Genomic DNA, 23373 nt, shown 5'->3' with positions numbered 1-23373 from the left:
AATGTTTAGGATTCTGCAGACTGAAGAACTTTCATGCAGAACTTGGGATCAGTAGATGCAGCCTCTCATCACTACACAACCCCAGTGTTCACTACAACAGACAAGGATAGCACAAGTCAGGAGCTCTGAGACTTCTATTCTTAAGGACAGTCTCATCCTAAACCTTCCCATGCTCCGAGGATTACTTCCTCAATTTACTCTGGGACCTCTAAACACCAGTAGCTATCATTGTCTCTTTCATTTCTTTATCTTATCTTTATTTATTTATTTTATTTATTTATTTTTTTTTTTTTTGTAGAGACAGAGTCTCACTGTACCGCCCTCGGTAGAGTGCCGTGGCGTCATTCGGCTCACAGCAACCTCCAGTTCTTGGACTTATGTGATTCTCTTGCCTCAGCCTCCCGAGCAGCTGGGACTACAGGCGCCCGCCATAACGCCCGGCTATTTTCTTTTTTGTTGTGGTTGCAGTTTGGCCGGGGCTGGGTTTGAACCCGCCACCCTCGGCATATGGGGTCGGTGCCCTACTCACTGAGCCACAGGCGCCGCCCTATCTTATCTTTATATTCAGGGGTAAAAAAAAAAAAAAGATGGTGACTGTTCCAGTCTCCCCACTTCAAAATTTCCCCAGGGTCTTAAATTTACTCTATTTCCTATACTCCTTCACTTACATGTGTCACTGAAACACAAGAAGGAACACTCCCTGTATGTTTCTTCTAGCTACTAAATTTGAGAAAAGATTAATTTGGGAACAAAGTCATTGAGAAGAATTTTAGTTTTGCTTTTTTGGGAAGTTTTCTAAATAGTGCAAATATATTCTATCAAAGCTTTAATATTTTTAAACTATGGAAAATAAATGAATGGCCTAAACCTATCTGCTTTCATTTCAGTGCTGTACAGCTTTCCTCCAGCACCCAACAACTGGATTGACTGTGCTCACCTGGGAAAACATCTGCCTCCCTGTGGGCTGTAACCTTCTGCTCTCACTCATTTTCATTACCACACTCAAGGCACTCCTGAGCCCATTCCTGCTGATGACTCAATTAATGAGTGATTCTTTCCCCAAGGTCTTGGGCTGGATGAGAAAAACAAAAGCTCCTGCATCTCTTCTGCAATACATAGCCTGATCAGAAGCTAGAACATCTTAGTGTAATGTTGAAGGAGATTCTTTCTGGATGAGCCTTTGAGCCAATATGGCAATTCCAGAGAACTGGGGTATCTTATCTGGAGCTCAGATCCTTAAATTTCTCTTAGTGTACTTAGAACATCCATGCTGGCCTTAAAAAAAGATAGAGACTTTACCTCTTTAATGTTTACGTGGATGGAGGAAAAAGTATCCGATGTACTCAGTACTTCTATGAAACCTACTTATGTTTACTCACACTTTCTTATGAAATACAGAACACAACTATAGCCCAGGATGAAGGGAAGAAATGGAGTGGGAAGGGAGTGGAGGGAGGAGGTTTGATAGAGGGAGGGTAAAAGGCAGGACCACGCCTATGGAGCATATGACAAGGGTACAAGTCAAATCTGTCAAGGGTAGAACATAAATGTCTTAACACAATAATCAAGTAAATGAGGCGAAAGCTATGCTGATTGGTTTGATGTAAGCATGTCAGATGGTATAAAAAAATCAACAAATTGTACCCCACATATGCATAAATGTATTCATGATCTATGTGTATTCATGATCTATGCTGTTAAGGGCTAGGAAAGGGAGGTCTGGGGCTGAAAGTAGTAGTGAGAGGGAAAAAAGCCTCCACAGGAAGATTCTGTCACCGAGACATGCCAGATCAAGCCACTACCTATTAGGAAGCCTTGAAGCCAATGACAGGAGATGGGGTACACATACCCCAGCTTCCTCACCCCCTTGGTAGGATAATTCTGAATACACTGGCCTTAGAGCTCCTTAGAGGGAGCAAATCCAAGTGCCCACAGGGCCAACCTGCTTGCTAACCCAGGCTTCCTTCCTTTCCAGGTTTCACCTCCCACTTCCTGCAAGTATGGCCTAAGATCATCTCCCAACAAATCAATTCTTTGTCTCAGGGTCTGTTACTTTTGAGCCGAAACAAAAGCAGCCTACTTCTCTTCCTCCTGCCCACCTGGGGAAGAAGTGGATGCTGCTTCATCTGCCCTCCAGCTCCAACTGTCCAATTCGTCCCAAGCTCCACTATGGAGAGGTCCCCTGGCAGCCCACAGAGAAAAGTTTCTGTCAGCAGATGAGAAGACTGAAGCCCAGGAAGATATTGACATAATGGCCATGTGAATTCATAACCAGCTAGAGCTGTCCTCACTGTCTGCCATCTGCACCACCCTGGGGGTAAAGGGAGTATTTGGGACTACTGCGGCCTGAATTACCTCCTCACCTGAGTAGCACGTGAGACATTTCTCCTTCTTGTACCCCCCAACACCTGTTTCACCTTTCTACACCCAGAATGGTGTATGGGGTCCCCGTCCCGTGGCCACATTGCCCAGAGCATGCTGGAGTCTGTAATGTCATCAGTCCCTCCTGCCCAGATGCCCACCCATAGCTATGCCCAGCAGGGATTGGTGAGGACAAATCAAACCTGGGGTAGGATGTTTTCCTTCTCTGTCACTCCTGGCAACTTAAAAATCTCTAATCTAATTTGCTTTTAAACTTGAATATCACTTGATTATTTTCAGCCCTTTCTCATAACCTCTGAAATTCTGCTAAGTTCTTTCCTTTATTCTCATGGGTATTTATGTTCCCTCCCAACATAATATTCACTCTGAATTTAATTAACATGCTATTTATCCAAATGTTTTTTTAAAAGGCTGTCGGGACTGCTCACGGTAAAGGCCAATAGCCTCCAATTAAGTCTTTTGTTGGCCCTTGATACCCAAGGTCACAGCCATTTGGACAACATGGCTCTGTTTTAGAGAAACCACCCAGGACCTAGAATCCAAGTGGGTACTCTCTAGCAGGCATCCTCAAACTTTTTAAACAGGGGGCCAATTCACTGTCCCTCAGACTCTTGGAGGGCCAGACTATAGTTTAAAAAAACAACTATGGGGCGGCGCCTGTGGCTCAGTCGGTAAGGCGCTGGCCCCATATACTGAGGGTGGCGAGTTCAAACCCGGCCCCGGCTGAACTGCAACCAAAAAATAGCCGGGCATTGTGGTGGGCGCCTGTAGTCCCAGCTACTCGGGAGGCTGAGGCAAGAGAATCGCTTAAGCCCAGGAGTTGGAGGTTGCTGTGAGCTGTGTGATGCGATGGTACTCTACCGAGGGCCATAAAGTAAGACTCTGTCTCTACAAAAAAAAAAAAAAAAAAAAACTATGAACAAATTCCTATGCACACTGCACATATCTTATTTTGAAGTAAAAAAACAAAACAGGAACAAATACAATCACACCACCTCATGCAGCCCACGGGCCACAGTTTGAGGATTCCTACCCTACAGGATCCCCATCTGCCCAACAAGTAGCCTATGGCTGAGGTTCCACACTGGAAAGGGCAGCCCACCAGCATTTCTCCTGGTCACCAAGCCTGATTCAGGGCAGGCAAGGCCAAGGTGACAGGCTTCCTGCACCAAGCATGTCTTTTTATTCTGGGGCCCTAGCAACTCTGGGAAGCTTGCCCGTCCCAGGGCCAACCAATTCCTTGAGACAGTAAATGACTCACTGTTGCAAAATGTGAGTTTTATTATTATTCACATATGGGGAGGCCAGTAGATCAGGAGATGATTGCCATTAAAAAGAAAGTTTGTGCCGGGGGGAGGGGGCACCCAGCACCATGCAGGGCTATGCGGGGGTGGGGGGAAACAGCAAGTCAGTAAGGAGCTGGGGGCGAGTGGGGAGTCGAGGACAAGAGCCTTTACTGCCATTTCCTTGGGAAAGAATGGGTGAGGCAGGACCAGCATGCCTAGGAATGGTTAGTTTGAATAATTCTAAGGGGTCAGGTCCTATTAGGGCAGAGGACTATGGACCTGAGTGTAACAGTCCCACAGAGAAGTTGGGGACTCCGGAATGGTTGGTTTGCTTATGAAAGCCACATTCCATGAAAAACTTAATTCAAGTAGGGAGAGGGGGAGGAGAGAAGAGGGAAGGGAAGTGGAGAGGGAATTGGTGTGCACACCAATTGGTTGGCACACTTCCTGGGTGTGGGACACAACTATAATCGGGACTTTACCTAACAAATGCAAACATCGTAACCCAATCAATTGTTTATACCCTCATATTAATCTGAAATGAAAAAGAAAAGCACATTACTGGTCAAGTTCTTTACTATCTGTAGAAATAGTCTAGCCCTGGAGAGGCAGTCTCCCCGGGGTTACCAAGGCCCCAGATGTCAAAACTTCAGAAGGAAAAGGCATGCTTACCGCAACCGGCCCTGTGATGCTCTGACATCCTGTTAAGGAAGCTTTGGGAGGGCAATGGGGACTTTTAGACAGTGGGACATAAGCTGCTCCAACAGAATAGCAGACATTTCAGAACAAAAGCAGGAAGGAGCAGCCCAAGATCACATCGTAAGGAGCCGTCATGGCCGCTGCATTTTCATACACCATTCTCCAAGAGCATAGATCTGAGACTTTCAGGGTCTCTAATGATACCTTTGCAGAGTTGTAAAGTGTGTTAAAGTGTGAGTTGAATTACCTTACGTATTTCTCAACTCAAGGTGGGAAGTCCAGCATTTACAGTGTTGGAGGATATGACGTGACAGTTTAATACAATGTATATAAAGATTGGTGGGATTTCATGTGAACAACAGGCCAAGGGGTGGTTGTGGGGGTCATGGGTGGAGACACAGGGAAGAAGGTCAATAATGACCTGGAGCTGGAGGAGTGGAGCAGAAGGCACTGGGAGGGGGTTGTCATCTTACCTGGAGGCCCAGGGGTTCACTGACAGCAGGCTGGCGCCTCCTGGGGAAAGCAAGCAATTTCTAGAGAGGCACAGATAGTGAGCAGTGGCCTCCACCAGGTTTCCCTTTAAGCATGGGATTGTAGGGCTATGTTTTATGGCAGAGAGTAAAGAGTATTCTAGGATTATGGGCCAACAGAATCCCTAATCTCAAAGGAAAAAAAGCAAAAAATGTCCCAGTCCAGATCCTCAGCCCCTCAGGAGGGTCTTGGGCTTCGGTGATTTTTATTTGAGGATTCAGGGGCCCTGTCATCTGGGTGGTTGTTTGGGGTGTCCTGTCCTCCTGGAGATTAAGAGCCTGTCTGCAAAGATTGCAAGTGAGGGAGGGAGACAAGATGGCGGACTGAAGCCAGCTTTCAACAAAGGCTCCCGTCCAGAAGGAGAGTTAAGGGACAGGAATTTAGTAAGTATCCTGGTGGACTTGAGCCTCACCAAGAGAGAAGGCTGAAGAACGCACATCAACACCGCTGAGGCAAGTTGTGATCACAAGGACGCAAACAAAAGGTACAAAATCCACCACCAAGCGGACGGGAGTCCCCCCATGACACCGGCTCTAGAGCCCCAAAATTGAACAAGCGGGCAGAAATTAAAGGCCCTCCCACTACACTCCACGGGAGAGACCTTCTAAAAACTGGACCTACCTCCCCTACTGGGGTGCCGTGGCGTTCTCCTGCCGGACATAGGGCTGAATAAAACTTTGGGAATCCTTTGCCGGCAACCCTGAATCCCCGGCGCTCCCCTCCCGCCCAATGAGGTCTGAAGGCCTGTCCCCCAGGACTTCGGATCCATGGGTGATTTCTCAAGGGGAGTGGACAGTCCCCGAGTTGCGACTGGTCAGCATTGACTCTGAGGTGCGCAAGTGAGGAGAGGGCCCCGGGCTGAGGGGGAGTCACGCCTCGCGGCACTTCCCTGTGTGCAGTGCACCAACGCTCCCCGGGCACAAGACTGAATAAGACTCTAGCTTCCCCGCTGAGAGCTGAGAACCCCTACTCTCACTCGGGGTCTGAGGGCCTATCCCCCAGGAGTTCGGCTCCTTGGGTGATTTCTCAAGGGGAGTGGACAGTCCCCGAGTTGCGACTGGTCAGCATTGACTCTGAGGCGCGCGAGTGAGGAGAGGGCACCGGGCTGAGGGGGAGTCACGCCTCGTGGCACTTCCCTGCGATGCGGTGCACCAACCCTCCCCGGGCATACGGGCCCAAGACTGAATAAGACTCTGGCCTCCCCGCTGAGAGCTGAGAGCCCCTACTCTCACTCGGGGTCTGAGGGCCTATCCCCCAGGAGTTCGGCTCCTTGGGTGATTTCTCGAGGGGAGTGCACAGTGCCTGAGCTGCGTCAGGTCAGCGCTGACTCTGGGATACGTGAGCGAGGAGAGGGCACTCTGCTGAGGGGAAATTAAGCCTTGGCGGCACTTCCCTGCGGTGCAGTGCAGGAGCCCTCCCCGGACCGTAGTATTGCGTGAAACTGAATGAAACTCTAGCTTCCCCCCGCCCCACTCCCAATCGGGGTCTGGGGGCACATCCCCCAAGAGTTCTGATTCTTGGGGGATCTCTTAAGGGGTGTGGACCCAGCACAAACTGCGGTCGGCCGCTCAGTGCTGACTCTGGGGCGCGGGACAGAGGAGAAAAGGGTCGCCTGAGTGCCCACACCAGAGCAGCAGTTCCCTGGAGGTAGATCAACAGCCGTTTTTTCTTTAACGGCAGAACGCTCACTTCTGGATATTCTGAGGCCACACCCCCTGTCTCCCTGGGCAACCAGAGGAGGCCACCGGTGACACGGCTCACAAACCCGGAAGCCTCCAGGGCGGGGCTGACCCAGAGAGGTGTTCAGACGCAATTCTCCAGCAGCAAAGACGTTTGAACTCAAAACAGCCCGTCTCCTGTAGGCGACGACAGGAACAGAGACAGAACCTCACAAAGTTGTCTGTTCTGTTCTGTTCTGTTAGCAGCATCCATCAGGGACGGGGCTAAGCCTGAGTGAACACCTCCTTCCCATCACCTGCATCAAACACTCAAAGATGTCAGGCCCCATCTCCTCCTGCTAGATAGCGGCAGTCTGCGGGGGCCTGGCAGACTTCCTTGCGATTCAGGCAGGTGCAAACCCCTGGAGTGTCTGTTCACTGCAGGCAACTGGGTTAGCCATCTGCAGAGATACCAGTGACTGGGTCCGACGGAGGGGCAAAGTGGGGAAGGAGACGTCAACCTTCCCAGAATGCTCTGTTTGCTGGGTGGCTCCTCCTGACTCCATGCTGCACTGGGGTGAGCTGTGTCAGAGGAGTCACCAGGCCCCTGTGATCCAGTTCCCAGAGACCTCTTGAACCCTTCCACCCAAGACAAGTGCCGATTGAGACAATTGATTCGGACCTTTTGAACTGGGCTAATAGACTGAGGACTTTTCAGGCGGTGCCCTGGGTGTGCGATTGTAGGAAGGTTTGATCCTCCTTTTCCAACTGGGGCCAGAGGTGGGCAGGCGGGGTGACTTAATTGCTGATTTTTCCACACAGCTGAGACTTCAAGCCAGAGTAGAAGTTGCAATAGGACCGAACAGAAACCAGCTGAAAACAAGACAGAACCACTTTGCTCCACCACACCAGACAGGGCCCCAGTTTCTCAGGCCACAACACTGTACGAGCCCTCGATAAAACCCCAGGGGAAAAACCAAAGGGAGTAAAATAACCATGGGGCGGAATCAGCGGAAAAACTCTGGTAACATGAATAACCAGAATAGATCAACCCCCCCAAGAAAAGATACGGCAGATGTGATTGAAGATCCCATTCATAAACAACTGGCTGAGATGTCAGAAGTCGAATTCAGAATTTGGTTTGCAGACAAGATTAATAAAATGGAATTAGGAATTCGAGGAGAAATTCAAAAACTGTCTCAAGAATTTAATGAATTTAAAGACAAAACCACCAAAGACTTAGACACACTGAAACAAGAACTTACAGCCCTCAAAGATATGAAAAATACAGTAGAATCCCTCAGTAACAGAATGGAGCAAGCAGAAGAAAGGATTTCTGACATTGAAGATAAAGTCTTCGAACGCTCCCAATCTCTCAAAGAGGAAGAGAAATGGAGAGCAAAAACGGATCACTCACTCAGAGAGCTCTCAGATAATTCAAAAAAAAACAACATAAGGGTTATAGGAATTTCGGAGACTGATGAAGTGGCTGCCAAGGGCACAGAGGCCCTTCTACATGAAATTATGAAAGAAAATTTTCCAGACATGCCTAGAGAATCTGAAATTCAGATAGCAGACAGCTTCAGAACCCCAGCACGATTCAACCCCAATAAGCCATCTCCCAGACATATCATAATTAGCTTCACTAAAGTTAACATGAAAGAGAAGATTCTCAAAGCAGCCCGGCGAAAGAAAACTATAACGTACAAAGGTAAGAATATTAGAATAACTGCAGATCTCTCTGCTGAAACTTTTCCAACAAGAAGAGGCTGGTCATCAACTTTTAATCTCCTAAAGCAAAAAAACTTTCAACCCAGGATCTTGTATCCAGCTAAACTGAGTTTCATCTATGATGGAGAAATTAAATACTTCAATGACATTCATATGTTGAAAAAATTTGCCATAAGTAAACCAGCTCTTCAGGATGTTCTCAGACCTATCCTCCACAATGACCAACCCAATCCTATACCACAAAAGTAAACTCACTCAGAAACTTCGGATCAAACTCCAACTTCCACACTGGCGAAAGGATTAAAAATGTCCACTGGACCTTTGAAAAACTCGATACCCAAAATTCCACCAGACTTATCAATACTCTCCATCAATGTGAATGGCTTAAACTGTCCTCTAAAGAGGCATAGGTTAGCTGACTGGATACAAAAACTCAAGCCAGATATTTGTTGCATACAAGAGTCACATCTCAACTTAAAAGACAAATACAGACTCAGGGTGAAAGGATGGTCATCCATATTTCAGGCAAATGGTAATCAGAAAAAAGCAGGTGTTGCAATTCTATTTGCAGATACAATAGGCTTTAAACCATCAAAAGTAAGGAAGGACAAGAATGGTCACTTCATATTTGTTAAGGGTAATACTCAATATGACGAGATCTCAATTATTAATATCTATGCACCCAACCAGAATGCACCTCAATTTATAAGAGAAACTCTAACAGACATGAGTAACTTGATTTCCTCCAGCTCCATAATCGTTGGAGATTTCAACACTCCCTTGGCAGTGTTGGATCGATCCTCCAGTAAGAAGCTGAGCAAAGAAATCTTAGATTTAAACCTAACCATCCAATATTTAGATTTAGCAGACATCTACAGAACATTTCATCCCAACAAAACTGAATACACATACTTCTCATCAGCCCACAGAACTTACTCCAAAATTGATCACATTTTAGGTCACAAGTCTAACCTCAGTAAATTTAAAGGAATAGAAATTATTCCATGCATCTTCTCGGACCATCATGGAATAAAACTTGAATTGAGTAACAACAGGAATCTGCATACCCATACAAAAACATGGAAGTTAAATAACCTTATGCTGAATGATAGCTGGGTCATAGATGAGATTAAGAAAGAAATCACCAATTTTTTGGAACAAAATGACAATGAAGACACAAACTATCAGAACCTCTGGTACACTGCAAAGGCAGTTCTAAGAGGGAAATTTATAGCACTGCAAGCCTTCCTCAAGAGAACGGGAAGAGAGGAAGTTAACAACTCAATGGGACATCTCACGCAACTGGAAAAGGAAGAACATTCCAACCCCAAACCCAGTAGAAGAAAAGAAATAACCAAAATTAGAGCAGAATTAAATGAAATTGAAAACAAAAGAATAATACAACAGATCAATAAATCAAAAAGCTGGTTTTTTGAAAAGGTCAATAAAATAGATAAACCTCTGGCCAACCTAATCAGGAAAAAAAGAGTAAAATCTCTAATATCATCAATCAGAAACAACAAAGACGAAATAACCACAGACTCATCAGAAATCCAAAAAATCCTTAATGAATATTACAAGAAACTTTATTCTCAGAAATATGAAAATCTGAAGGAAATAGACCGATACTTGGAAGCACGCCACCTTCCAAGACTTAACCAGAATCAAGTGGAAATGTTGAACAGACCCATATCAAGTTCAGAAATAGCATCAACTATACAAAACCTCCCTAAAAAGAAAAGCCCGGGACCAGATGGTTTCACGTCAGAATTCTACCAAACCTTTAAAGAGGAATTAGTACCTATATTACTCAACCTGTTCCAAAATGTAGAAAAAGAAGGAAGACTACCCAACACGTTCTATGAAGCAAATATCACCCTGATCCCCAAACCAGGAAAAGACCCAACAAGAAAAGAAAATTATAGACCAATATCACTAATGAATATAGATGCAAAAATATTCAACAAGATCCTAACAAACAGAATCCAGCAACACATCAAACAAATTATACATCATGACCAAGTTGGTTTTATCCCAGGGTCTCAAGGCTGGTTCAATATACGTAAATCTATAAATGTAATTCAGCACATAAACAAATTAAAAAACAAAGACCATATGATTCTCTCAATTGATGCAGAAAAAGCTTTTGATAATATCCAGCATCCCTTCATGATCAGAACACTCAAGAAAATTGGTCTAGAAGGGACTTTTCTTAAACTGATAGAGGCTATCTACAGCAAACCCACAGCCAATATCATATTGAATGGAGTTAAATTGGAATCATTTCCACTCAGATCAGGAACCAGACAAGGCTGCCCATTGTCTCCATTGCTTTTCAACATTGTAATGCAAGTTTTAGCCACCGCAATTAGGGAAGAAAAGGCGATCAAGCCTATCCATATAGGGTCAGAAGAGATCAAACTCTCGCTCTTCGCAGATGATATGATTGTGTATCTGGAAAACACTAGGGACTCTACTACAAAACTCCTAGAAGTGATCAAGGAATACAGCAGAGTCTCAGGTTACAAAATCAACATTCATAAATCGGTAGCCTTTATATACACCAACAACAGTCAAATTGAAAAAACAGTTAAGGACTCTATCCCATTCACAGTAGTGCCAAAGAAGATGAAATATTTGGGAATTTACCTAACAAAAGACGTGAAAGATCTCTATAAAGAGAACTATGAAACTCTAAGAAAAGAAATAGCTGAAAATGTTAACAAATGGAAAAACATACCATGCTCATGGCCAGGAAGAATCAACATTGTCAAAATGTCCATACTACCCAAAGCAATATATAATTTCAACGCACTCCCTATTAAAGCTCCACTGTCATATTTTAAAGATCTTGAAAAAACATTACTTCGTTTTATATGGAATCAGAAAAAACCTCGAATAGCCAAGACATTACTCAGAAATAAAAACAAAACAGGAGGAATCACACTACCAGACCTCAGACTTTACTACAAATCGATAGTGATCAAAACAGCATGGTATTGGCACAAAAACAGAGAAATAGATATCTGGAATAGAATAGAGAACCAAGAGATGAATCCAGCTACTTACCGCTATTTGATTTTTGACAAGCCAATTAAAAACATTCAGTGGGGAAAAGATTCCCTATTTAACAAATGGTGCTGGGTGAACTGGCTGGCAACCTGCAGAAGACTGAAATTGGACCCACACCTTTCACCATTAACTAAGATAGACTCTCATTGGATTAAAGATTTAAACTTAAGACATGAAACTATAAAAATACTAGAGGAGAATGCAGGGAAAACCCTTGAAGAAATTGGTCTGGGTGAGTATTTCATGAGGAGAACCCCCCGGGCAATTGAAGCAGCTTCAAAAATACACTACTGGGACTTGATCAAACTAAAAAGCTTCTGCACAGCTAAGAACACAGTAAGCAGAGCAAGCAGACAGCCCTCAGAATGGGAGAAGATATTTGCAGGGTATAACTCTGACAAAGGTTTAATAACCAGAATCCACAGAGAACTCAAACGCATCAGCAAGAAAAAAACAAGGGATCCCATCGCAGGCTGGGCAAGGGATTTGAAGAGAAACTTCTCTGAAGAAGACAGGCACACGGCCTTCAGACATATGAAAAAATGCTCATCATCTTTAATCATCAGAGAAATGCAAATCAAAACTACTTTGAGATATCATCTAACTCCAATGAGACTAGCCTATATCACAAAATCTCAAGACCAGAGATGTTGGCGTGGATGCGGAGAAAAGGGAACACTTCTGCACTGCTGGTGGGAATGCAAATTAATACATTCCTTTTGGAAAGATATATGGAGAACACTCAGAGATCTAAAACTAGATCTGCCATTCAATCCTGTAATTCCTCTGCTGGGCATATACCCAGAAGACCAAAAATCACAACATAACAAAGATATTTGTACCAGAATGTTTATTGCAGCCCAATTCATAATAGCTAAGTCATGGAAAAAGCCCAAGTGCCCATCGATCCACGAATGGATTAATAAATTGTGGTATATGTATACCATGGAATACTATGCAGCCTTAAAGAAAGATGGAGACTTTACCTCTTTCATGTTTACATGGATGGAGCTGGAACATATTCTTCTTAGTAAAGTATCCCAAGAATGGAAGAAAAAATACCCAATGTACACAGCCCTACTATGAAACTAATTTGGGACTCTCACATGAAAGCTATAACCCAGCTACAACTTAACAATAGGGGTAAGTGGGAAAGGGGGGGTGGGTAGAGGGAGGGGAATAGGTGGGATCACACCTGTGGTGCATATTACAGGGGTATTTGCGAAACTTGGTAAATGTAGAATATAAATGTTTTGGCACAGTAACTGAGATAACGCCGGAAAGGCTATGTTAACCACTGTGATAAAAATGTGTCAAATGGTTTATGTAGTGAGTGTATGATGCCCCATAATCATATCATTGTATACAGTTATGATTTAATAAAAAAATTAAAAAAAAAGATTGCAAGTGAGAGCAAAGTTGCTGAGGTGCCCCAGAGGGAGCCTTTAACTTTTTCCCCTTGTATCTAGAGGGCTTTTTTCTTTCCTCTTTTTCATTTTTTATTTGTTTGGTTGGTTTTTGGCTTTGGGGAGGGTTTAGTTTCTGCCTCTGGCTGATAACTCATGGTGTGCAACTTCTAGGTACTTACAGGAAAAGAGTGGCAGGGAAGGCCTCAGGTTCTCCAGTCCACCTCCAGGGACAGGGGCCTGCATTTTGAGCTATGGCTGTCTCCCTCCCTGGGTCTCCCTCCCAGACCCTCCCCATCTCCCACCCACCCCAATCACACCCCATTCTTCTATCTGAATATGAGTCCTTTGTCTTTTTTCTTTTTCTTCTTTTTAAATGAAATCTGTTTGAATGTCTTGTACCTCTAAGTGGATTAAATTTCTCTCCCTTTTTGGTTATTGTTGTTATCAGTGATAATATCTGCTCGCTGAAACCATTTTTGCTTTTGCTTTTGCTTTTCTCCTTTGAGTGCTTAAACTGGTAAACTCCCAGTGGTGCCAAGTAGCCCTGTCCAAAGGCCGTACTATAGAGTGTTCCTATGGACCTCTGGGGGTCTGGATCTACTTCTAAGAAAGCAATAGTGGCCTTATCAATATTTTTGACATTCTGGGTTTTCAGGCCCTTGATAAGCTGGTAAACAGTGGTGCTCAAGTAAGGCCCATGTGTGTTATCCAGATATTTTACATGACCCTCGGGGGGCTTGGGTGGAGTGGGGATAAAATTTTCTCTCCCTTTTTCATTTTCATTAAGCATTATGCCACCAGTCCTATAAGTATTCGTAAATTAAGTTTAGCTTAAAGTTTCCTCCTTACTTAAGTTGTATCTTGAGTACAGGCTAAAGGTTTCTTTGTACTTATGTGTCTGAACCAAACTGGAGTGCCAATCCCTGGGTACAGTATAGCCAGACATGGCTACTCCCTGCTCTTTTTAAATCTTTGAAAACTCCCTGCCAACTTACACCCCTGATAGTAAATATTGCTATCATCTCATTTATACATAGGAAATGTATGGCTTTGGTAAGTTAAGGAGAGTGTCCAGGTCATATATTTTGAAAGAGGTAGAGCTTGGTTCAGACCCACTTCCAAATCTAAACTGTCCAACACGTTGCCTCCACATGGAACAAACCAGTCCTGTGTCTCTGATCCTCCCATAAACCTTTACCTCCACAGCCACAGGGAAAGGAACAGCATGCCCAGGGTCCAAAGGGCAGCCTTCAGGAGCTGTCTGTTATTCCCAAGTGTTTGATTCTTTAAAAAAATGACAACAATCAAGATTGGAGGGGTCTCCTGGCTGCCAAGTTCAAGAGACTGGAATGTTTGTGACTGTAAAACCTCGCCATGCTCTGGAATGAAGACAGGTGAAAGATCCCTGTCCTACAACCTGAAACTCACGGAAGCACCAGCCCTGGGGAAACTCTGGATGAGGAAGCCAGGCTTAGTTGGATAAAGTGGACCCATGTCAAAGGGAAAGCTCCTCTGGGGATGACAGTTAGTCACCACCTCAACCACATGCCAGCCCAAATACATGGTATCGCAGTCAGGGAGACAGAACCATTGGGATACATGGAGGTTCAGGCAAATGGGACAGATTTATTACAGGAGTTGGTTAACCTGACCACGGAGGCTGAGAAATCTCCATCAGCGGGCTGGAGGGCCAAGAAAGCTGGTGGTGTGGCTCAGTTCAAGTCCAAAGGCCTGAGAACCGGGGCAGCCAATGGCTTTACTCTCAGTCTGAGGCCCAAGGCCTGAGAAGCCAAGGGTCCCACTGTGTGTAAATCAGGAGAACCTGTAGTTCTAATGGGCAGAGGGTGTCCCAGCTGCAGAAGAGGATAAATACACCTTTCTTGAGCTGTTTTGTTCTGTCCTGGCCCTCACCTGCCTACAATGGGTAAGAAGAAATTTTCCCTTCTCAGTTCATTAATTCAAATGCTAATTTCTTCCAGAAATGTTCTCTCAGAGGCATAGCCAGAATAATGCTTTACCAACTATCTGGGCATCTCAAGCCAATCAAGTTGACACTTAAAATTACCTATCATGAGCCAAGATCCCTGACACAAGAAATGCATCCATTGCCCTGGAGGTGCCAGGAGGGGCCCAGCACCACTTCCTCAACATCCTCCTGAGGGTGGCACACTCACCCCAGAAAGGGGCTAATGTGAACAAGGCATGGAATTTAAGAGAGTGGCAAAAAACTCAGTAATCAAGGTAAATATTTTCATGCAATATTGTTTAAAAATCTAAAAATCTAAAGCAAAAAATCACAATGAATAAAATATCAAAATGGAAACACAGATGAGATCCAAATCTCTGATTTTTCCTTTTGCCTCACCCTCCAGCACAGCTCAGAAGGGCACCATCACTGAGCAGCCCAGAGCCAAAGGGAGAGGGGCCAGGCATGTGTGGGCCTTTAGAGTATCATATGTCTGGATATGATAGGTGGAAACAACAGCTTTCTAGTGGGGAAATATAGTCCCCAGAATGGACCAGGCCAGAATTTTCTCCAATATGCACATCCCCTCCCGCAACACTAAAGAGATGGAACTTTCTTTCAGACACTGAGACAATCTCTGCACGTCTACCAGCCTCCCCGAGGTGTTCAGTGTCCCCACTGTGACCATTTTATGAGGAGAACAAGGCCTGAAGTAGTCTTTGAGCCATGCTGCTGTCAAGGGAGGAACAAGACCAGACCCCAGACGCCTGCCTTCAGTACCTTCACCACACTGTCTCCTCATGCATGGTCACAGCCCCGCCCTCCGTGGAGCCAGTCTGGGTCAGTCTCTGCACCTGCACACTGGCCAATACCACTGGGCCTCTGCTGCTGGGCTCTTTCTCATCCCCTCTAGACCTGCACTTGTTGGAGACCCTATGCTGATTAGATTATGGAGCAGCCAAAGAAAGTTCTGGAAAGCAAGTGCCTTTCCATTTGACTGAGGAGACAATGCCACAATGAAAACTACTGGGTTCAAGGAGCCAAAGGGGCACTGAGAATGGAGGATCTCCACCACTTGTGAGCTGAACACAGCCGTCCTCTTTACCTGGTGGTTTGTTGACCTGTCAGTGAACTGACACAGGGGTTCCCAACCGCAGCACTATTGACAACCAGGCTGGAGAGCTCTTGTCACAGGGGCTGTGCTGTGTACTGTAGGGTGTTCAGCAGTGCCTCTAGCCTCTACCCACTAGATGCCAGAAGTACCTCCCAGTTGTGACAACAAATAACATCTCCAGACATTGCCAAATGTCCACTGGAAGGCAAAATCACCCAGCTGGAAGTCACTGTGTTAGTGAATCAGAAAATGAAAAAATGAACAGCTATTGGCCATCTTAAGAAAGAAGGGGGGCCCAGTGCGGCCCCGAGCAAGCCCACGTGAGAGTCAGTGTGCAGACAGAAGGCCCCAGACATCTCTGTTGGAGGCTGAGATCAAGTCACTATGACTGCACATCCCCACTTGTCAAATGGCCTATCCATACCAAATTTGCAAAGTGTTACACTTTAAGCAACAACAAATGACTAATCAGGGACCCAGTCTGGGGCTGCAAGCTGTATCACTATTCCAGGTGGCTGCCTGACTTATACCAGGGCCAGAAACAATTCACTACTGCTCCTTAAAAGAGCAATTTCCCCTTAGAGTGATGGATGGCCTTCCATACACCAGCCACAAACCAATCCTATTTTTCACACTTCACACTGCTGCACCACTCCAGGGCTTTATGGCAAATTAATCAACAATTGCAAGCAGGTTGTGTAAAAATGCAGGGTGGGGAGGACAAGTCTCCAAATTCAAAGAGACAAGGCCAGTCCAATTTTGTTTCCAGGCTCTGCCTCCTGGCAGCCAGTGCCAGCCACTATCTGATTAAGAAAAGCAGAGACACACAAGCTTTGAGAATTTGAGGCATGTCCCCAGTTGGCCTTTATACTAGTCCTTGAAATTTCTTGTAAAGGAAATAGTACAGAAACCATAACAGGATACCATTTAACACCCTTCAGACTGGCAAAAATTAAGTCTGACAATTCAAAAGGCGATGGACATTTGGAGCCATGAGAACACTTACTTACCTGGTGGGCATGTGAACTGGGAAAAGCACCATAGAAAATGACTAGTTACTATCCTGTGACCTTACTTGTTCATATGCCATATAGCCCAGCCATTCCCTTTCTATATGGGATGGAACCCAACAGACACAGCTCACCATGAGACAGGCAGAAAACGCAGAGCTGCTCGCAGAGCACAAAGATGGGAATGACCCAAACATCCCTCAGCAGAAGCAGAATGAATTAACAAAATATTTTCTCAAACATAGACAGATTGCATAAATGTAGTGTTAGATGAAAAAATAGGCCAAAGGAAATACCTACAGAGGTATTTGAAGGTATTTTGAACATGAAGCTCAAAATCCTAGAAAACTAAACACAGTATATGGAGGTACATTCATATGTAATAACACTAGGAAACTACAACTCCAAACAAAAGTAAGCATAAACTCTATTTCCAAAAAGTAATTGCAGTTTGAGTTTACCCAGGGGGCTTCAGAGTTATTGGTTATGTTCTGTCTCTCAAGCTGGGTAGCGGATACACAGGTGTTCACTGTATTATTGTCATTACTTAAATTACATATGCATATATTACTATAAATTTATTCATATAATTGAAATCAATTTCTTAGCCCAAAAATTTAAGAAATGTAGTTGAAATGAAAAAAGGAACAGTTAGCCTGCTCAGAGATGTTCCAGTTGAGTACAGAGATCCCTCAAAAGAGAAGTACCCTATAAAAGCAGGCATGCCCTCTACACAACAAAGGCCCAGTGACTACTTTGGTGCACACTCAGCCAGCCAGCTAGGGGATGCATTCACAGAGGCCAAGGAATGTCTGAAACTAAAGAAAAGGTAGAAGGGGCTATCTTAGAAACTCTGCTGCCTCTGAACCCCCATCACGGAGCACATATGGCTTCATAGCCATATGAGCAGAGACCCAATGAGCAGAGAACATGTGTCAGGCAGTTACCGTGAGTTATTTATTTCTCACAACAATCCTATAAGGGTGGCTTCATTACACCCATCTTACAGATGAGAGAACTGAGGTAGAGAGTTAAAGTTACGTGACTAAGTTTACACAGCCATTAAAAAGAGTGGACCGGATTGAACTCCAGTCTAATAACAAAGCTTGGCTTCTTTCCAACTCCAGGATCCCTGCTGAGTATTATCATTCACCAACTCCCTTCCCTCCTCCCACAAAACACCCCTTCCTCTCTGTTTCACATAAGCTCAAATTAAAAAGAAATGTTTATTCAACCAGCTCAGCTGGCAGGCCAGTAGCATAATTGGGCAGTAACCAGCTGCTATAGTTAGCAAGACTTGACAATGGAGGAAGGATCAGCAGAAGTGTATGTTCCCTGTTCTGCTCAGCAAAACAAAATAAAAAGTTCCTTTTTCCTTTATAAGAGTCATGATGGCTCTCTCCCTTTCTCCCTCTCTCCCTCACTCCTCTCTGTCTCTGTCTCTCTCGGTCTCTGTCTCTCCCCCCGTCTCTCCCCTCCTTTCCTCTCTTGCCGCACCCCCGGCATCAAGCCGCGGTGAGGTGGCGCTGTCCGCATTATAAAATGCGTGAGTAGGTGGTATGTGCTCCCCGGAGCGAAACCCCCAGCACCCCTGGTTTGCGACAGCAGCGCATAAGTTGCCTAGCATGCCTTTGTTTGAACGTAATGACTCACGAGGTGCGGCATAAAAGCCTAAGAAACCTTTGCTCTGAAACCTGTTTGTCGAGTTGAATGCCTGCTTGTTTTGTGAAACTAAGAATAAACATAATGACTTACTGATCCACAATTAAACACAGCAAGAATGGCTGTGCCGAACTCAGTGGCTCCAAGTAAGCCTGGTCAACAGCACGTCCCTACCATAAATGTCAGTGACTTGAGACAATGCAGGCACAGCAAACAAGATGTTTCAACATGACATACACTATCACCGCCTGCAGTAAAACTTTACTTAGAAAAACATCTTACTTCACTAATTTTCATATGTAATACAAATCAATAGAGTAGTTTAATGTTTAACAAACAATTACTTATGAATCAAAGTATAGTTACTAATAGAGGTAAAAATATATATATATATATATATATAGAAGTAGTCAAGCATTATACGTAAAAGACTATGTCCAGCTATTTTAAAAATAAGATCATAAGAAACTGAAAAGAGTTACAGAACTAAGAGAAGTCACAAACCTTGACATTCCTAGATAAGAGGAAGTAACCAGGTGTTACTGATAAAACCACCTCCCTAGAGCAAAAACCTTGAAAAGATAAACCACCTCCCTCCGGAGAGCAAAACCTTGAAAACATGTAGTGCATGATAAACCACATATGGAGACACAAAGATAATTTACAAGCATAAGCAAAATAACGATTACATTGTTTAAACCCTGAGAAGAAAATGTATAAATACCAAGCTTAAAAATCAGTAAAGTACAGCTGCTTTCTTCATCACTCGTGGTGTGTGGCAGTTTGTCATTTCATCCTGCGTCGACCTTTTCAACCAACCTGTACCGTTCACCCTGAACACCCTCGGACTGAGGCCCATCGACCGGCGGTCCGCGACACTCTCTCTCTCTTTTTCTCCCCCTCTCTCTTTCTTTCCTCACTCCTCCTTGGTGTTGTCCTGCAACATCCCCCCCTCACCAATAAAAACCTTTTGTACAAGCAAAAAAAAAAAAAAAAAAAGAGTCATGATGGAGATAACCTTCTAAAGAACCACAGCAGACACCCTAGTGAACACTGGTGGGTGCTTCCTATGGAGCAAAGCACCATCTTAGCCACACAATCACAGCAGCCTGGTGAGCTGAGACCATCCACATGCAACTAGCCTCCACAAACGCTGCTCTAGGGTGGCCTCCCTAATGAGGGTCTCCACAGTTCCAATCTAACACAGCCTACATCAGTAATCCCATATTGTTTGCCAAGCACCACATTGGCCTTGCCAAATGGGAGCCTGGCCACATCTCCTCTGGTGCTCTAGTGTCTTCATTTGACACTCAATATGGCAAATAAGATTTTCCAGAATCTACTCACCTCATTTCCTACCATGTGGATGTCTATGGGGAAAGACTTTAGGCAGATGAAACAGGAGACATTCCTCAGCAGGTTGAGACAGAAAGGGAATTCAGTGAATGGAGTAAATTAGCTAGGAGGAAGTAGAGGGAGGGGAGGCCAGAGAGGTAATAAAGGATCAGAATGTGGGGTTTTGCCTTTTACTCTAAATAAGATGGCAGTCTATTACATGATTTGAGCACAAGAGCTGCATGGTCTGACACATTTAGAAGATCAGTCTGTGTACCAAGTGAAGAATGAATCTGAGATAAGCTGAAGACTATGAAATAAGTGAGGTAAGAGCTGATGGCAGACTGGACCTGGTGCTAGCAGTGGACACTGTATTTATTTTGACAGTAGAAGCAATAGGATGTCTTGAAAGGTTTAATAAGGAATATAAAAGAAGAAAGTCAAGGATGACTCTAAAACTTTTGGTCTGAGCAACTGGAAAAGAGTTGCCATGACGGAATGGAGAGGCTGTGAGTTGAACAGGTCACTTAGGATGTTGGGGGAGAGATTGGAGTTCAGCTTTAGACATGTTCAGTTTGAAATATCTACTAAACATCCAAGAAGAGATGAAGAGTACACAATTGCTGAAGCCTGAAAAAGCAGACTTTAAAAAAGAAAACTCAAAGCTAATGTAAATTTCAGAGCTGTCAGCATGTGTAGAGTATTTGAATTAATGAGACTGAATGCACTCACCAAGAAAAGAAAGTGTAAAAAGAGCAAAAAAAAAAGGACCAAGGATTGAGTACTGGGACCCTCTGACATTAACAGCATTGGAGGAAAAATCAGGAAACTACACAAGATGAAGAAGATCCAACAACAATTCAATGACAAGCATACATAACATTCAACAGTCTCTAGAGCAGGTGTCCTCAAACTTTTTCAACAGGAGGCCAATTCACTGTCCCTCAGACTGTTGAAGGGCCTGACTATAGTTTAAAACAAAAAACTATGAACAAATTCCTATGCACACTGCACATACCTGATTTTGAAGTAAAAAACAAAACAGGAACAAATACAATTCACACTGCTTCATATGGCCCGCGGGCTGCAGTTTGAGGATGCCTGCTCTAAAGAAAGCAAAAACGAGAGTCTTCACAGAATATCAGTCACAGTATCCATCATATAACTTCAAAAAAACTATTCAAAGAAGCATAAAAATATGTCCATAATCAAGAGGGAAAACGTAGTAATTTTGAATACCCAAATGCTGGAATTAAAAGACAATGACTTTTTAAAGCTATTGTAAATATATTAAAGAGTTGAGAAGAAAAATGAATAGAAAGGGTGAAGAGATGAGGGATTTAAAAAGAGAAATTCAAACAGTAGAAAGATAATCAAATTGAATTTCTGGAATTGAAACAAATCCAAATTATAAAATTATTAGATGAGTTTAAAGTCAGATTTAAGACAAGTAAAAACAATCAGTACATTAAAGGCAAGTTGACAGAAAGTATCTAAGCCAAAACACAGATAGAGAATTTAAAACAAACAAACAAATAAACAGATTCCAATGCCTATGAGACAATATCAAATAGTTTAATGTAGGAATTCAAAAAAGAAAGAAGTGAAAGAAATGGAGTAGAAAGAATATTTGATGAGAAAATGACCAAAATTTCTCTAAAAATTGATAAAATATTGAAATCAAAACATCTCAAAGTGTCAAGAAATATAAATAAACAGAAGACCACTCCAAGATACGTCATAGACAAGTGCTGAAAATAAAAAATAAAGAGAAAATCTTTAAAGTATCCAGAGATGAAAGAAACTTTACGTTTAGGGAAACAACCACATTCAAGCAGGGAAAAAAGGAAGGAAAGAAACAGAAAAGATAAGGACACAAACTGTAAGTGCCAAAAGGGAGGGAATTCCCAGAATTTCTTACTGGGAATCCTATGTAAGATGACAAACTCTTTTTAAAAAATCAGTTAACCAGGAAGAGCTGCACCGGGACCCGCGATCAGCACCCTCCCAGACCCCGGTAAGAGCTGCACCAGGACCCTCCCGGACATGGAAGCTAAACAACATTATGCTGTTGTATGAAGGATAAATGGGTTATAGACAAAATTAAGAAGAAAATTACCAAATTTTTGGAACAAAACAACAATCAAGACATGAATTATCAAACCTCTGGGATACTGCAAAGGCAGTCCTAAGAGGGAAATTGATAGCACTGCAAGCCTTCCTCAAGAAAACGGAAAGAGAGGAAGTTAATAACTTAATGGGACATCTCAAGCAACTGGAGAAGGAAGAACATTCCAACTCCAAACCCAGCAGAAGAAAAAAAAAATACCCAAAATCAGAGCAGAATTAAATGAAATTGAAAACAAAAGAATTATACAACAGATCAATAAATCCAAAAGTTGGTTTTTTGAAAAGGTCAATAAAATAGATAAACCTTTGACCAACCTAACCAGGAAAAAAAGAGTAAAATCTCTAATTTCATCAATCAGAAATGGTAAAGATGAAATAACAACAGACCACTCAGAAATTCAAAAAATACTCAATGAATACTACAAGACACTCTACTCTCAGAAATATGAAAATCTTAAAGAAATCGACCAATACCTGGAAGTACACCACATACCAAGACTTAGCCAGAATGAAGTGGAAATGTTGAACAGGCCTATATCAAGTTCTGAAATAGCATCAACTATACAAAATCTCCCTAAAAAGAAAAGCCCAGGACCAGATGGCTTTATGTCAAAATTCTACCAAACCTTTAAGGAAGAACTAGTACCGGTATTACTAAACCTCTTCCAAAATATAGAAAAAGAAGGAATACTACCCAACACATTCTACGAAGCAAACATCACCTTGATCCCTAAACCACGGAAAGACCCAACAAGAAAAGAAAATTATAGACCAATATCACTAATGAATATTGATGCTAAAATACTCAATAAGATCCTAACAAACAGAATCCAACAACACATCAAAAAAATTATACACCATGACCAAGTCGGATTTATCCCAGGGTCTCAAGGCAGTTCAATATATGTAAATCTATAAATGTAATTCAGCACATAAACAAACTAAAAAATAAAGACCATATGATTCTCTCAATTGATTCAGAAAAAGCTTTTGATAATATCCAGCATCCCTTCCTGATCAGAACACTTAAAAAAATTGGTATAGAAGGGGCATTTCTTAAACTAATAGAGGCCATCTACAGCAAACCCACAGCCAATATCATATTGAATGGAGTTAAATTGAAATCATTTCCACTTAGATGAGGAACCAGGCAAGGTTGCCCATTGTCTCCATTGCTCTTTAACATTGTAATGGAAGTTTTAGCCATTACAATTAGGGAAGAAAAGGTAATTAAGGGTATCCACATAGGGTCAGAAGGGATCAAACTTTCACTCTTTGCAGATGACATGATCGTATATCTGGAAAACACTAGGGATTCTATTACAAAACTTTTAGAAGTGATCAAGGAACACAGCAATGTCTCAGGCTACAAAATCAACACCCATAAA

The 23373-nt window shown here is 43.3% G+C and overlaps 1 protein-coding gene across 1 annotated transcript in view; it reads right to left on the bottom strand.

Annotated features, from left to right (window-relative positions):
• The window catches only part of LOC128590580 (zinc finger protein 596-like), a 122059-nt gene that overhangs the window by 3684 nt on the left and 95002 nt on the right, over positions 1 to 23373 (bottom strand). The window lies entirely within an intron of this gene.

The sequence above is a fragment of the Nycticebus coucang genome, chromosome 7 (assembly GCF_027406575.1).
Source record: "Nycticebus coucang isolate mNycCou1 chromosome 7, mNycCou1.pri, whole genome shotgun sequence".
Classification (NCBI taxonomy): Eukaryota; Metazoa; Chordata; class Mammalia; order Primates; family Lorisidae; genus Nycticebus; species Nycticebus coucang.
Note: the sequence above shows the minus strand (reverse complement) of the source record. Positions and strands in the feature narration are given on the sequence as shown.